The sequence below is a fragment of the Oncorhynchus mykiss genome, chromosome 6 (assembly GCF_013265735.2).
Source record: "Oncorhynchus mykiss isolate Arlee chromosome 6, USDA_OmykA_1.1, whole genome shotgun sequence".
Taxonomy (NCBI): Eukaryota; Metazoa; Chordata; class Actinopteri; order Salmoniformes; family Salmonidae; genus Oncorhynchus; species Oncorhynchus mykiss.
In genome coordinates, this window is record NC_048570.1 from 54335333 (window position 1) to 54353101 (window position 17769).

General features: G+C 42.4%; 1 protein-coding gene and 1 pseudogene across 1 annotated transcript in view; both read right to left on the reverse strand.

Annotated features, from left to right (window-relative positions):
- Window positions 1–17769, reverse strand: part of LOC110526925 (SH3 and multiple ankyrin repeat domains protein 2) — a 245405-nt gene that overhangs the window by 209836 nt on the left and 17800 nt on the right. The gene's annotated exons all lie outside the window — the stretch shown is intronic.
- On the reverse strand, window positions 1787–10743 carry LOC118965035 (annotated as a pseudogene).

Below are 17769 nucleotides of genomic sequence, written 5' to 3' on the forward strand. Positions count from 1 at the left end.
TTTTTTTATCTGACTACTGCTTGCATCAGTTACCTGATGTGGAATAGAGTTCCATGTAGTCATGGCTCTATGTAGTATTGTGCGCCTCCCATAGTCTGTTCTGAACTTGGGGACTGTGAAGAGACCTCTGGTGACATGTCTTGTGGGGTATGCATGGGTGTCTGAGCTGTGTGCTAGTTGTATAAAGAGACTTTCAACGTGTCAATACCTCTCACAAATACAAGTAGTGATGAAGTCAATCTCTCCTCTACTTTGAGCCATGAGAGATTGACATGTGTATAATTATTTCTGGGAACTCTACACACCCATCCGACCTTCAGCAGGGTTGGCCTGCTTGAGTTGTAATAGGTTTCTACATTGTGTGTGATGTTTAACTTTATTTTTGTATACAACATTGCTAACATAGGTATGCTTACACAGAACAGAATGACGCTTACCCAGACACACCTGTCTAAATTGATAGGTCATGCGAAAGAAATGCTTTAACCGTAAACCACATCTTGCTAAGTGGATGGTCTCTACAGAAGGTGTAAACGGTACAGCCAAATGGTTACTTACATAGTAGCAATATCAGAAATAGTGTCAATACAAAGAAAATAATATGCAGAATGTACAAGAACAACGTCAATAACAATATCAGTGATCGATGAGGTAGTTATATGCGTACAATCAGGGGTAAAGTGGCTGAGCAACAGGATAAAAAAAATTGTAGCAGCAACGTATGGCGTGTGTGTGTTAGGAGAGACTGGAGTAAGCAAGTGTTTCTGTCATTGTCCAAAGTAACCTTTTTCGGGTGAGTGTTCTCGGAGCCATTAGCACGCCCTGCCCGTGTTTCGACTGACACGGGGATCGTTGTTGGGTCCTACCGTTGCTTAAGTGACAGGGGTTGTTAGTCTTGTTAAAGTAGAACTTGTCTGGAATAGTACAAATCCAATATAAACAGCATTGTCACCTAAATGTAATAACGGAAGGGGTCCCAAACAACACACACAAGCACACACACCGAGACACACACACACACACATCAAAGCAGCTGTCATTGTGAAATCGCTTCTTCAAGGGTTGTTTTGAATGAGCAAGCTTATTAGATATCTCTATGCTATTAAGATGGCCACTGTGTTCTCTGAATGTAAAATCTAATTTGTTTAGAAGGGCGAGAACACTCAGTTGGGGAACAACTTGGGATAAACAAGAGAGATAGACTTCTGTCTCCCAAGTATCCCCCCTCTCACTCTCTCGTTCTTTTTCTTTCCTTCTCTCTCTCTCTTCTTCTCTCTTACACACGTACACACAGTGGTGTGAAATACTTAAAATAATACTTAAGTAATTTTTGGGAGTTTCTGTACTTTACTATTTAGATTTTTGACAACTTTTACTTTTACTACATTTCCAAAGAAAATAATGTACTTTTTACTCCATGACACCCAAAAGTACTCGTTACATTTTGAATGCTTGGCAGGACAGGAAAATGGCCAAATTCACACACTTCTCAAGAGAACATCCCTGGTCATCCCTATTTCCTCTGATCTGGTGAACTCACAAAACACATGCTTCGTTTGTAAATGATGCCTGATCTGGCGGACTCAGTAAACACATGCTTTGTTTGTAAATCATGTCTGAGTGTTAGAGCGTACCCCTGGCTATCCATAACTGAAAAAAACATGAAAATGGTGCCGTCTGGTCTGCTTAATATAAGGAATTTTAAATGATTCACACTTTTACTTTTAATACTTAACCCTTGTGTAGTCTTAACATTCTGTATATTCCCCTTGTCCTATGGGTCAAAATGAAGCAGCTTAATTGAATTTTAAACCCCAAATCTATTTTGCATTTAGAAACAACCTGTCATTCATCACAAACTTTGTGAATATCTGGGATTTCCATCTTCACAATACAGAAAGACTGCATTTAATCAGTGGACCACTCGTTTTTATTACAATACACCTGTCATTAATGTTTTCTTTACTAAAGTCGAGGTTCATTATTATTATTGCTAAAGGTACTGCATAGGTGTAAACATACCTTTTTTTTGCAAGAGATAGCACTTGTATAGCCTAAGAAAGTAGCAGAAATGTGCAGAAAGTAGTTTTGAATGAAACAATAACAGTCTTGAACGTTTTTGGCAACATAGTGATATATTATTATATGCTGAACAATGAGAAATTCAACTACAAAGTATTAGTTTTCTCCAATTTTTTGAAGCATTGCCCCCACCCACAAGGTGCATAAACAACAACAATAAATAAAATAAGATATCTATAATAATAGATACAAAACAAAAACATGAAGAACATAAATCCATCAACTGTAATTAATACATGTAGGACAGTATACAAGTGTGTGTGCGTAGATTTTGCAGATGTATTTCTCACATGTGCAGCACATAGCATTTGTTTTACAGTCCTTCTTTGGGGAGCAGAATTGATATCGCCTCCTCTTGCCACCCCAGCTGCAGCCTCAGGTGGATCAGGACAAGATTCAGCCCCCTGAACGGCTTTCACAAGCGCTGCAGGGGCTGCTGTACTGGGCAGGTGCTCCCTTCTTTGAATGTGTGGGGTTACAAGTGCTCCAGGAACACCGGTTCTGCTTGTCAGGCATCCAGGTAGGGTTGATCTTGTTCCATATCACGAAGGCAATGTATGAGGAGACATCAATGATGTTAAGCAAGATGACCAAGGGGCCAGCGGGCCGTCATCCTCCTGCAGCTGTAAATTCCAATCATCTTGTCCAGGTTGTCCACACCTCGTTTGCTGTGGTTATAGTCCAGGATGATGGCTGGCTTCCTGTCCTCACGATCACTGCACTGCAGTGTGCTCAGGAGGACCACATTCTTGTTCCTCTTTGGGAAGTAAGAAACTAGAATGGTGGTGGGGGTGAAGGCAAACTTTGATGAGAAGGCTTCTCTCCCCCTTGTTGCGAGGAGTGCAGGGGGACCTCAGGCTTGTTCTTTCTGACTGTGCCAACCATGATGATCTTCTTCAGGAGCTGCTGTCTGAGTTCATAAGAGGTGAAGAAATTGTCACACGTGACATTGTGCCCCCTCAGCCCATCTGTCACATCAAGCACAACCCGCATCCCCTGGTTCTCCTCCGGGCCTCCACTGGTCGGCTTCCCTGTGTAGACTTGCATCTCCTAAGCATAGTTGGATTGTGCGTCACAGGCCACCCATATCTTGATGCCATACTTTGCTGGCTTGCTGGGCATATACTGCCGGAAAGGACAGCAACCTTTTGACAAAAGAGATTTACTATCAGTAATTAGTATCAGTGTCACAGAAAACAATCACATAAATAAATGATATTACACCAATACATAATAAAATTAACAGCGAAAATCACTTACATTACAGATATGAAAATAAAAATGTACCTCTGAATGGAACCAGTTGCTCATCCACTGTTACTTCAGGCCCAGGGTTGTGTAGGTATGGCAGACGCTCCACCCTCCAAATTTGTCATTTCCAGGATGATTTTTTCAATGGTTGGTGTGAAGTACATGTAGAATGCTGAGGCGATGTCCTGGCCATGGGCAACTGTATGTCATGTGGGCCCTGGGGTCATCCTTATGACATTTTGTGCTGCCATCCTGCCCTGGTTGTCATATGGTGAGAAGGACCATGTTATTTTGCTGTTCTTTGACAAAAATGTCTCTTTCAGCTTGGGGGATTTCTTCTTCATCTGAAGATGAATCGTGCTCTTCCCCATCTACTTCTTCAGATACCTCCTCCTCTTCTAAATCATTGTTCTCTTTTTCCTCCTGGACATCTGAAAAAATCTGATCTACGACCTGTTAGGCACCGAAACGTGAACTCATGGCTTCGGCAAAGAGAGAACTGGAGGGACTGTCATCTACAGTACCTTTATAGCCTCTGAATGCATTCCCCATTAGTATACAACACTTTCAAGAAATGTGTATTTTGTCTGAAATTGTTTTTATTTTGTCTGTGTGTGGGGTCTTGGAGTGGAGATGCTGCACATAAACAACATTTCTCATTGTGTGTGTGTGTGTGTGTGTGTGTGTGTGTGTGTGTGTGTGTGTGTGTGTGTGTGTGTGTGTGTGTGTGTCTTTGTGGTTTGTAAATGATTTTGTGTCAAAAAATGACACTAAGACAATCTTTGTACCATGGTGGTGTACAGCTTTCATGGAAATGTGAACAATGGCGATGTTTCACTTTTTCTAATGTTGGGGTCACTCTAGGAAAAGTCATCAAATGTCAAGCTGAAAAAATGTAATTTAGGGGTTTTTCTCTGCTGTTAAACATAGTGGCAGGACATTTTTTACCCTTAAGACAACACAAGGGCTAAGTTTATTCTAGCAAATACATTTCCTTTTGATACTTAAGTATATTTAAAACCAAATACTTTTAGACTTTTACTGAAGTAGTATTTTACTGGGTGACTTTCACTTTTAATTGTCCCTTTCTATTAAGGTATCTTTACTTTTACTCAAGTATGACAATTGGGTACTTTTTTTTCCAACCACTGTGCACGCACACACACACACACACACACACACACACATACACACACACACACACATTTATAAACATACACCTCTCGAAAGGAACATTTTCCCTGGAACAGTGGTTCCTTAATTCCTTAATCCTGTGCATGTCAATCACACTCTATTTACATACACTGTGCATGAAATATATGTGTTTATCCTACACTATAATTTATTTAACATTATTTTGGTAGTGCTATGCAGTGTGTGTCACCTAGTGCCTCATAGTGATAGATGTACTAAGCATTTGCACTTTTAGAAGTCTACATGTATACATTATTACAGTAGATTCAAGTAGATAATTTCAGTAACAGAGGTAGTACCTGTTTAGTAAATCACTTATAGAATCATTGTCAATAGAAGTTTATCTATTTAGTATGCTTTCTCTGAACCTAAATCTGGAGGAATGATGGTCAATGAGAGTATCCAGATAGAGCCAACAGATTGCAGAACCGAGACTGGAACGAACTTAGCCACTAACCATGATCCCACATGGGATCGGCTCTCTGGACTGCTCGGCTCTCTGGACTGGACATAACCTCTCCTCATCCCCCTCTCGTTGTCTCTTGGCCAGTCCAAACAAGCCCTTTTCAGCCAGCCCCCTACCCATTTGGTGCTCACAGATCAGAGAGGACTGAGTAGATATGAGTAATGTTGTAAAGCTGTCAGTCGACCGAAAAAGATTAGTTGATTAATCAGTAGATTCGTGGAATGAACCGTCTTCAAACGAGGTCTCTCTTTCTCTCTTTCTCTTCTCATTTTCACCCTTCCATTTTACTTTCACTTGTTACCGCTCCCTTTATTCTCTTTTTCATTCTTTCTCTCGCAGACTCATCATCAAACACTCATTCTCTCTCCTAATCTCTCAGTATCATGCCTTGCTCTCTTTCTCCCTCTCCCTCGGTCTCTCAGCCTCACTTCACAACCTTCCCAATTTCTCTCCCTTTCTCTTTGTCTCTCACTGCAACATGTGAACGCAAATAGGCCAACACACAGTGGAGCACTTTCTCCAAATTGAGAGGTGTCTAAATGGAGTGTATTAGCCCTCGTAAAAAAGGCTGCCCTCCAACAGAAGACCGAAATACGAATTGGAACACCCTCACAGACCCAGAATTTCAGTCCTGTGTCTGCTACGATAACTAGCTAGCTAGCTACTTGGTTTATCGCCTTGAGAAAGGAATGTGTCAGACTAGCACCTCCTCAAATAGAGCAGTGAATGTGGTGCTGAAATCCTTCTGGCTTCCGAACAGCCAATGAGGTGAGGCCAGGGCCATAAGGGTCTGAGAGTTTCAGCCAAAAAACTAAGTGTCCCAATCCCAAACGGACCACTAAACCCTACACCCTGTGCACTTGTGGAGATCTGAGAGGATTTGACAGGTGCAATCTTGTCCTCTGATAGGCTAGGTTGACGTTTCACCATATTCCTTACACCAATCCAATCCTCTCACTGTAGATCTCCACAAGTGCATAGGGCGTAGGGTTGAGGGTTCGATTTGGGATTGGGTGTGCTTCCTTCTCTCCAACACCCTCTGTTTTTCCCTCCCTACCTCCCTCCCTCCCTCCCTCCAACCTCTCGGTCAACAAGAGATGGAATGGCCAGGTATGGAGGCCAAGTAACAGATGTAGGCTAATTTAATTCATCCTTGATTCAGTAACTCTCATCATTCAGCCTAAGTGTGTGTGACAGGACAAACAAAACATGGACATGTAGGCTTTATCTCTATAGATCTGTAGTGGGTGGGTTATGGCCTAAAGAAGCTATTTCCACATATTTGGCTCACTAACAAGTTCCAATGAGGTAGCTAGTGAAGACGTGGACATGGACACTGCAGTATGGCTCAGGAGACAGCTGGTGGCCTACTACAGTTTTACTCACATAGAGCTAAGGCATTACTTGCTAGTGAATCTGACAAGTCATTCAAGGCAAGCCAGCACTTTTAATAAAGGAAGGGAGAGAGAGAGAGCGAGAGCTTCTAGTGCCTTCGTATCGAGATGTATTGCCTTGGCCTTAACAACCTCTCTGCCTTTCTCTTGAAATGCTCTCTCTCCACCTGCTCTTGCACCTTTTCATCAACGATGATATCCACTTCTACACTTCTACTAATATTCAAGGAACGTCAGTGATGCCATAGTGACTCAAGGTGGGTGACGCCGTCGTACAAGGGTAACACTTTCTATGAGCCACGCAATGTGGGATGCATTATGAATGCATGTAAAGGCACTTCTAGGCTGTTACAATGGGCTGCTCAATGTATTAAAACCCCAAAAGATATTAAGTGAGAAGTAGGCATTGGTCTGAAGCTGAAAAAAATAATGGGAATTCACATGAGCACCACAATGCCTACTTCACCCATGGTCTACCAAGGCTTTCCAGCACACAAATTTGACCTACTGGAGTAGCTATGTTGGTCTATGTACCTCCAACAATGTATAGGCAGATTGGTTCGGATTCAAACCTTCTCAAACAGCCTAACTCACACTCTGAGAGGAGGTGCTCCCACAATAACGTGATTTGTACTGCATACACAGTAAGGTGTTGCATTCTTCTAACCCCACACTAAGTCATTATCCCATTCTACACCTGACGCTTTTTCTTAACTACATGAAACCAAGCTTTGCTTTTATACTCGCAGGACCATCTGGCTTGATTGAGTGAGCCGTTTTGTCTTGTAGTAATGTGCTGCCTGCCTGTATTTCCTTAAACCTTTTATTTTAACAATACATGTAAATTAGAAATAAATATTCATAACATATGTTTTGGGGTCAGTAGGTGCCCAACATAAAAACAGGTGGTGGGGTGTTGGAGACAGTCACTCATATAGATATAGAGGTCTGCATGTCTGATTTCTGTAACCATTAGCTTACCAGTGTAATATTGACATAACATGAAAATCAAATGTATTTGTCAAACGTGCTGAACACAACAGGGGTAGTAGACCTTACACTGAAATGCATACTTACAGTTGGAACCATTTCATAAGCTCAGAACCACTTGTTTTGCAAACATGGTCCTATTTAATCAAAGGCAATTCTTCTGTCAAATTACTATTTATTTGTTTTTGCAATTATGATGATGCTGCTACAATAATACACATTTACAATAGGCCTGTCTCTAACCCATACATAACCTAATGATACTGTATACACATAAGGATTCAAATTAAGTGTCTATTGACGCACCCGTGCATGAATCTAAGTAACATAATAGAACGAATCCACAGAAGAATCCGTCAGTTTAAGCTAGAGATATTTGTTGTTGTTGCATGGGCTGCGATGGAAGGTTGCCAAGCTACAGTGGTGTTTGTCAGATCTTCTCATGAAAACATCTGTAGCGTCCGAACCGTCTGGGCTACAAACTAATATGACCCCAAAGTGTAAAGATGAGACTCTCACGTTTTGCTCTGCACTTTTTTTTCTCTACAACCCCGCCAAGTGTCACGGGACTCGTCTGAAGGTAACTCATACAAATGAATGGAAGTATGGAGGTAGTTTAGTGCCAAACGAAACTAAGGGGTAAAACGTGACCCGTTTCAGGAAACTAGGCATATGTTGCAAGTCACGACTTCACAGGAGAGCCATTTGAACATTTTTATTAGATGTTTTATTTTCAGAAATGTCGTCTGGAACATGTGAACTTTCATGTGCCTTCATAATAAACGTGTCTGCCATCTGTAAATGTGACTGCAATTGTTAAATTACAAGTTTTGTCGGTTAAGCCACAGAAAAAGACGGCAACCTTCCCACTTGCCATGATTGGCTGAGATAATTACTGGGCTGGACATGCCGAGAGAGGAGTTCAAATTGGTCTGCCATATAGAAGGCTTCTGTCTATTTGAGCTGGTCAGTCTGTGTCGGTAATCCTGTCGAACGCAGCTTTTACCAAAAATGTATCCCGTCTGACTCTGACCTGATCACAAACTTCTGCCTGCCCTCGACCTACCCTTTGCCTGCCCCGTATCTCTAATAAATCATCTGAGAACTGTACTATCCTCCTCACGTGTCTGCATCTGGGTCATACCCTGAGTCGTGATAGTTAATAGCGGAACTTCACTGTAAAGTCTACAATTGTTGTATTTGGTGCATGTGAAAAATAACGTTTGATTTGACTTTGAGAGTTTGAGAGCTGGTCTCTCCACTGTTCTCTCCTCCGTTGTAGCATGACGAGCGCAGTACAAGTACACACCACACTCCCTATCCTTTGCGACTCAATGATGTTCAACAAACCCAAAGTCTCTAAATAAAAACTAAATCAGACACTGTGCATGTGTGTGCATGCTGATTTACAAGTGTCAAAACTACACATGAAAGAGAATGGTCAAAAACATGCCTGGCAGTCTGGTCCTACAGGTGGCACTGATCGGTCAGTGCCATCAAGACCCACCGTACCAAACCAGCCATACTGTACCAAAAGTGCCGGTGCCGATCAAGCTGACTGCACTACTGCCTACCCCCCCCCCCCCCCCCCCCCACACACACACACACACACACACACACACACACACACACACACACACACACACACACACTCACCACTGATAAGATAGAAAAGCCCGTATCTGTGGCAGCATCTCAACCACCACCTGCCTGCTCTGACAATCGAGCCGTGACAAAAGCCAAGAGGTCACTGATAAACAAATGGCACACCTCGTCTCTCATTCTCGCCGCCTGCAAAGCCTGCTGGGAAACATCATCACAGCGTGCAAACCATACATTTCTCGCTTTGCCTCCGAAGTAACAAAGGACGTCAAACCTGCCTCCTTTTGTGCATTTTCGGGAAAAGAGCACTGGCAGATTTCTGAGTGTTGATACACACCACAGCCTCTGAATGATTTCTGAATCGATTCCCCCACTGAGCTCTCATTCTGCGGGTGGTGAGGAAGAGAGAGAAAGGGTGAGGGCTTCTCAAATGAGTATAATCATCACCCTTTATCTCCAAATGGCTGTTTTGTTGTGTATAATTTCCCCTGGAGATCTATTAAACCGGGCAGAGCAGGGGCATTCAACACATACTACCTGACGGAAATTGAAAAATGGTAATATCCGCAATGAACACAATCCATTGTCAGAGTGGTAATGATAGGAAAACAGTATTATTTTGTATCATTGTATTAATATGAGGCCTCGAGCAATAATTAACAAATGTGGGGGTTATCAGATGGACACTACCGGTCCAAAGTTTTAAAACACCTACTCATTCAAGGGTTTTTCTTTATTTGGACTATTTTCTACATTATAGAATAATACTGAAGACATCAATCAACATTATGAAATAACACATATGGAATCATGTAGTAATCAAAAAAAGTGTTAAACAAATCAAAATATATTTTATATTTGAGATTCTTCAAAGTAGCCACCCTTTGGCTTGATGACAGCTTTGCACACTCTTGGCATTCTCTCAACCAGCTTCATGAGGTAGTCAACTGGAATGCATTTAAATTATCAGGTGTGCCTTGTAAAGTTAATTTGTGGAATTTATTAACTTAATGTGTTTGAGCCAATCAGTTGTCTTGTGACAAGGTGGGGGGATATACAGAAGATTGCTTATTTGAGCTGTTTTACCAAATAGGGCTAAGAGAAATGACAGTCCATTATTACTAAGGCATGAAGGTCAGTCAATACGGAAAATATCAAGAACTTTGAAAGTTTCTTCAAGTGCTGTGGCAAAAACCCATCAAGCACTATGATGAAACTGGCTCTCATGAGGACCACCACAGAAATAGAAGACCCAGAGTTATCTCTGCTGCAGAGGATAAGTTCATTGGAGTAACCAGCCTCAGAAATTTCAGCCCAAATAAATGCTTCACAGAGTTTAAGTAACAGACACATCTCAACATCAACGGTACAGAGGAGACTGCATGAATCAGGCCTTCATGGTCAAATTGCTGCAAAGAAACCACTACTAAAGGACACCAATAGAAGAAGAGACTTGCTTGGGCCAAGAAACACAAGCAATGGGACATTAGATTGGCAGAAATGTGTCCTTTGGTCTGGAGTCCATACTTGCAATTTTTGGTTCCAACTGCTGTGTCTTTGTGAGACGCGTGTGGGTGAACGGGTGATCTCTGTCACATTTATTCCCGCTTCCCCTCTCCGGCGCTCGACATCACCAGTTGTCTCGTCAGCACCTGCCCCTCATTACACTCACCTGGACTCTATAACCTTGCTGATTACCTCCCCTATATTTGTCACTCCCCCTGGTTCTTTCCTCAGGCATGATTGACTCTGTTTCTGTTTCATGTCTGTACACTGTTCGTGTTTTGTAATATGTTCTATTTATTATTACATTTGCCCTCCCTGTACTTGGTTCCCGACTCCCAGCGTACACGTTACAATCTCCACATGTGTATTTCCCAACGTAAAGCATGGAGAAGGAGATGTGATGGTGTGGGGGTGCTTTGGTGGTGACACTGTCAATGATTTATTTAAAATTCAAGGCACACTTAACCAGCATCGCTACCACAGCATTCTGCAGCGATACGCCATCCCATCTGGTTTGGGCTTAGTGGGACTATCATTTGTTTTTCAACAGGACAATGACCCAACACACCTCCAGGCTGTGTAAGGGCTATTTTACCAAGAAGTAGAGTGATGGAGTAGTGCATCTGATGACCTGGCCTACACAAGCCCCTGACCTCAAGCAAATTGAGATGGTTTGGGATGAGTCGGACCACAGAGTGAAGGAAAAGCCACCAACAAGTGCTCAGCATATGTGGGAACTCTTTCAAGACTGTTGGAAAAGCAATCCAGGTAAAGCTGGTTGAGAGAATGCCAAGAGTGTGCAAAGCTGTCAAGGGAAAGGGTGGCTCTTTGACACTTTTTTGGTTACTACATGATTCCATGTGTTATTTCATAGTTGTGATGTCTTCACTATTATTCTACAAGGAAGAAAATAGTAAAAATAAAGAAAAACCCTTGAATGAGTAGGTGTTCTAAAACTTTGGACTGGTAGAGTATGTCCAATTGAAAACATATAATTTGTTAATGAGAAAGGCGCCTTCTGATTGCAGTCACACTTTTTGTGTTTTGCTGTAATTAGCTGAGCGACTCAATTAGTAAATTACTCATGAATGGTAAAGTAAGATGTTAGTACCCAATGCCTGTCAACATACTTAGACATTTGAAATGTTAAGGCATATTAAAATAAACTATTTAATATAACCATCCTGTCTTTTACAGAGAAACAGTTGCAGAGTGAAACAGTGCAACAGAGTACCCTTCTTCATGACAGCGAGATATGGAAAGCTTGTCACACTGTGTGGGTATTCCTGAACTTATACAGTGTCAGCCTGACATCATCTTTACCAATTGGAGGATAACAAAACACTAGTGATAGAGGAAATGTTTTTAAAAGTTACATATCGCAATATTATTTGGGGACGATATAGAGCCAGCTTCTAGTCCTAAAAACAGGAAATTAGTTACCTCTGGGATGTTTAGCAATTCCTATAGGGAAAATTAATTGGGAAAGAATAGGATTTTGTGATAAACACCGGAAATAAGATCTGAGCTTAACACAGGCTTAGCAGATCTTATATGTTTTGTTCTATGAGATAATAACAGTCAGTTATCTTGACCTTTATGAATTACGAAGCAGACTCTGGTCTAGCACTAACACCGAAGCTCCAGCCACCTCAGTACTCCAAAAGACTTACTGCATGCCTGGACCCAGTGCCAGGCGCTACACAGATGATGACGGCCAGCCACCTTGTGTAGAACGACATGAGTCCAGTGGGGCCCATCCTGATCGTGACGGTGCTGCTGACCTGGCAGAAATTCCAAGCACGCCGTGACCACCTCACACCCACCAAGATCAACGACAAGCCAGAGAACTACTGGGCTTGGAAGTCAACTTTCACCAATGCCATTGAAGGCCTCGACCTGAAGCCTATTGAGGATCTCAACCTACTGATTAACCCTTTCATGGGTGAGTTCCAAATATCTCTAACGGTCGCCCCGGCGTGAGTTGTTTTATGCATGTGATTTTAGAACGTTCTCTCCATTCCAAAATGTGATTGTTACGCAACATACCATTTAATACGTGCTGCTCGAAAAACCAAAGCACGCAGACTGTTTTTATTTATAGGCTGTTTTCAACTTGTCAATGTCAAATTATTTTTCTAAAAAGTAATTTTTTTCTAACAACAGTTTGAATTGAGGTGTGTTCTACCTCATTCATTCACATAAAAGTAGTCATTTTTACTTCTGCGGACCAATTAATTTTACAGACATTTCTGACCCGGACAAAATTCCCCAAACACTTCCCAATTGTTTGTGCAGTTCAAGTCTGCAGACATTTGCTCATCTCCCGTCCTGCACACACGTGTTCACATTTTCCGTCTGTTGTCTGCATCGCAGTCATAGTTGTTTTCGTTACCAATAATAACATAGAAATGTGTGCGATTCTATCAAAGTAAGTGCCTTATTACGTTGTAATAGTTTCTGCATGTCGTGTTATGTCGTTTCTACTGTAGCATAATATTTGTGTATATTCCTTATAACCGCGGACACCGAGGTAACGTTACTCATTTCATAACCTTTATGGTGTTATACTCAATGCTTAGGTAGTTAGCTACGTTATTCTATTAGCTCTGGAAAACAATGTTAATTGCATCAGAGAAGTATTAGCATATGCTGTATTTTGAAGCTGCTCTGGCCTTATGACTTCCAAGTGGCACAGCTGTCAAAGGCACAGCTTCTCAGTGCTAGAGGCGTCACTACAGACACCCAGGTTCAAATCCAGACTGTGTTTCTATCAAAGTAAGTGCTTTATTACGTCATAATAGTTTCTGTATGTCGTGTAATACTGTAGCCCACTGTGTGTATGGAGCATAATATATTTGTGTATATTCCTTATAACCAAGGAACACGCGAGGTAACGTTACTCATTTCATAACCTTTGCAAACATAGGATCTGTGCTCCAGTATTCTCTTAGGGAGTTCTTCTTTACTATCCCCATGAGGACTGTCACCAGGAGGGTATACATTTCACTAATTGTGGTTGTCCCCCCCACTCCTGGCTCTCTCTTCTCCTGTAGCTCCAAGGCATAGTGATTGGTCTCTGCTATGTCTCCCACCAGCTCCTCTGTCAGAAACAACTTGAAACACTCTGCCTCATATGGAAATGGGAGCGTTGCACTCCAGACTGGGACTCATCAAAGCAAACAGCTGGGGCAGGAGGGGTGAAATGGCTGGCAGCCTTCCAGCTACCACAGAACTCCTGTACTTCATCCACTATCAGTCTGCCTCCATCACCACCAGCATCTTCAAATGGAACTAGGACTTTGTCAATGAATGGCTCAGAGTGGGAGTGAGAGGTTACGTGATTGACTGCCTGCACGCACCATTTGTATCAATAAATCACTATCAGAAAATGTTTTGTGTGGTAATTGATAAATTTACTGTTTTATTCACATGTTTTTCAAGTACCGGTCATAAATCATACATTCCGATTCTTGCATAGATTGTAATGGGCACATATTATGTATGTAAAATCATTTTATGAAGGTTGTTCTGATTATGATGAGCTAAGCTAATTCCAGCTATGTGTGGAGCCATGTTTGTTGACATTCAATGCATTCTGGGTTTCACGTAATCGTCTGTTGGACCAAAGATGCTATAACAAAATGAGGTGAGTAAGGGTTCCAATTTTTTGAGAACTTCAGGAAGTGAATGGTGGGACGTGATCGATGGTAGACGACACACCCCTTCAACATGCATACTATAAACAGACCAAACTCATCTTGTCTTCTCTTATTATCTTTGGTTTCTGTGATTGAAAAAAACATGGCGGCGCGCTGAAACTAATCATCGTCGGATTACTTTCGTTAATAACTTTCAGTTATTTTGATCAATGTTGAGATCACCCGTGATGTGATCAATTATAAATAGTAATTGCTATTAGCTAATCTATATTGTAGTTTATGTCAGCCGAGAGTTATAAAATATGACCGCTTGTGTTGCGTCAATCAAATCAAATCAAATTTATTTATATAGCCCTTCGTACATCAGCTGATATCTCAAAGTGCTGTACAGAAACCCAGCCTAAAACCCCAAACAGCAAGCAATGCAGGTGTAGAAGCACGGTGGCTAGGAAAAACTCCCTAGAAAGGCCAAAACCTAGGAAGAAACCTAGAGAGGAACCAGGCTATGTGGGGTGGCCAGTCCTCTTCTGGCTGTGCCGGGTGGAGATTATAACAGAACATGGTCAAGATGTTCAAATGTTCATAAATGACCAGCATGGTCGAATAATAATAAGGCAGAACAATCTTTCCTCAGTTAGCGCTAGGACAAATGTAGCCTACAGTTTGGATGATAGTGTTATGCTATAGATACGTCTGTGAATATCTGAACATTGCATCCAAAAATAAACTGCTCATATTCTGGACATAATTTTGTAAGAACTGTGTTTGTGGAAATAGTTTCTGAAAAAAGTGTGGCAAGCTCAAATGTTGATTATTGCGTCATTCGAAACTGGCCGTTCTAAATAAGCTTTCTAATCACACGGGTGTGACCGTACGCTTCAGGGAACACTGTAGAACGTGTGATGGTACGTATGAAAGGGTTAAGTGGCTTGGACCAGAGTCTGCTGAAAACGTGAGAAAAATTAGGTCTGTCCATGTCAATCACCCTGCTGCAGCCCTCAGTATGGCCTGGCAATGGCTAGAGGAGATCTAGGAGATCTAAGCTTGAACAATTTCCAAAAACCTCCAAAAAAAGACCCTCAGCATCTTAGAGAGCTAGGTGACCTTCTGCTCGAGTTGGAGGCAGCCAAAGCTTAAGGTTACCTACCCGGTCTGTCCTACTTGGACACTGCAAGAGGGGTCAGTCCTTCCTGGAAAAGCTTCCCTTCAGCCTACAAGAGAAGTGGATATCATAGGGGACCAGATACAAAGAACAGCACGGTGTCAGCTTCCCACCCTTCACATTCTTCTCCAGTGTAATCCATGCTGAAGCAAAGATGAGGAATGACCCAAGCTTCATCACTTCCACTTTTGGCCAACTATCATCTAAAGGAAAGAAATTCTCAATGAGAACGGCAAGATCCCCTATCACTATGCACAAGACAGAAGTGGACAACGCCATCCAGGAAGATGAATCTAAGATGGATGACCCTAACAAACAGTGCCCTATCCACAAAAAGCCACACCCTCTGCGAAAGTGTAGATGATTTAGGGAAACTCATTGAAGAGAAGAAAACTTCACTTAAAGAGAACTCTTTGTATGCTTTCGGTGTCTCCTCAACCACAGGCGAAGAACTGTAAAATGTCTCACCTTACACCCTCAAAACGTGTCTCAGAGACCATGGGCCGGAGAGTGAGAGTCTTCATTGTAGAATCAGCTGATGGAAAGGCCTGTTTTCCTCTTCCCATACTCAGTGTGGAATGAGCTTCCTAACAATAGGGCAGAAATCCCTACACCAGATGCTGCAAGGTACCACCCTCACCTCAAGTTCTTAGACACCAAGATACCTCCCCTGGAACCTCAGGTTGAGATCCTGCTACTACTAGGGAGAGACATCATCCAGGTCCACAAGGTGCTAGAGCAGCTCAACAGGCCTCTGTACGCCCCCTTCGCATAGCGCCTAACCATCGGCTGGGTCATAGTGGGAGATGTCTGTCTTGGTGGGGCACACAAGCCTTCACCAGTCAATGCCTTCAAGACAAACATTCTTGAGAATGGGCACCACAGCCTCATGAGTCAATGTCTCAGTATCTTCCATGTCAAAGAGAGCTTCAGCCATACCCCTCAGCCTCAAAGTTCTGCCACCCCGTTCCTGAGGCTGAGAGAAATGCCAGCCGATGCAGAAAGCCTCATGGGTGAGTCTGGATTATGCTACACAAATTATAATTACAAACTGGCTCCCCCAATGGAGGGAGCCTTCCTGAAGATGACGGAGAAAGAGTTCCATCAGGATGCATCAAACAGCTGGGTTGCTCCGCTCACTTTCCGTAGCCACGGCAATGCCTCCCCAACAACCGCGCCCTGGCCAACAATCGCCTCACTTCACTCACACGTACGAACAAGAAACATCCAGAGATGAAGGACCACTTCATTGAGTTTATGCGCATCTTCGAGAATGAGCATGCTGAAATCGCTCCACTCTTACAAGCAGATGAAGAGTGCTGGTATCTTCCAATCTTAAGGGTGTATCATCCACAAAAACCCAGACAGATAAGAGTGGTATTTGACTCCAGTACCCAGCACCACAGGGTATCGCTGAACAACTTCCTGCTTACCGGTCCCAACATGAACAACAGTCTGCTTGGGGTACTACTCAGCCTAGTACATTGATATCCAACTTGACGCTGTCACATTCTACTCTGACAGCAAAGTAGTCCTGGGTTATATTCACAACAACTCCAGATGATACTATGTACAGTGCCTTGCGAAAGTATTCGGCCACCTTGAACTTTGCGACCTTTTGCCACATTTCAGGCTTCAAACATAAAGATATAAAACTGTATTTTTTTGTGAAGAATCAACAACAAGTGGGACACAATCATGAAGTGGAACGACATTTATTGGATATTTCAAACTTTTTTAACAAATCAAAAACTGAAAAATTGGGCGTGCAGAAGTTGTGAAGAAGTTTAAAGCCGGATTTGGAAACAAAAAGATTTCCCAAGCTTTAAACATCCCAAGGAGCACTGTGCAAGCGATAATATTGAAATGGAAGGAGTATCAGACCACTGCAAATCTACCAAGACCTGGCCGTCCCTCTAAACTTTCAGCTCATACAAGGAGAAGACTGATCAGAGATGCAGCCAAGAGGCCCATGATCACTCTGGATGAACTGCAGAGATCTACAGCTGAGGTGGGAGACTCTGTCCATAGGACAACAATCAGTCGTATATTGCACAAATCTGTCCTTTATGGAAGAGTGGCAAGAAGAAAGCCATTTCTTAAAGATATCCATTAAAAGTGTTGTTTAAAGTTTGCCACAAGCCACCTGGGAGACACACCAAACATGTGGAAGAAGGTGCTCTGGTCAGATGAAACCAAAATTGAACTTTTTGGCAACAATGCAAAACGTTATGTTTGGCGTAAAAGCAACACAGCTGAACACACCATCCCCACTGTCAAACATGGTGGTGGCAGCATCATGGTTTGGGCCTGCTTTTCTTCAGCAGGGACAGGGAAGATGGTTAAAATTGATGGGAAGATGGATGGAGCCAAATACAGGACCATTCTGGAAGAAAACCTGATGGAGTCTGCAAAAGACTTGAGACTGGGACGGAGATTTGTCTTCCAACAAGACAATGA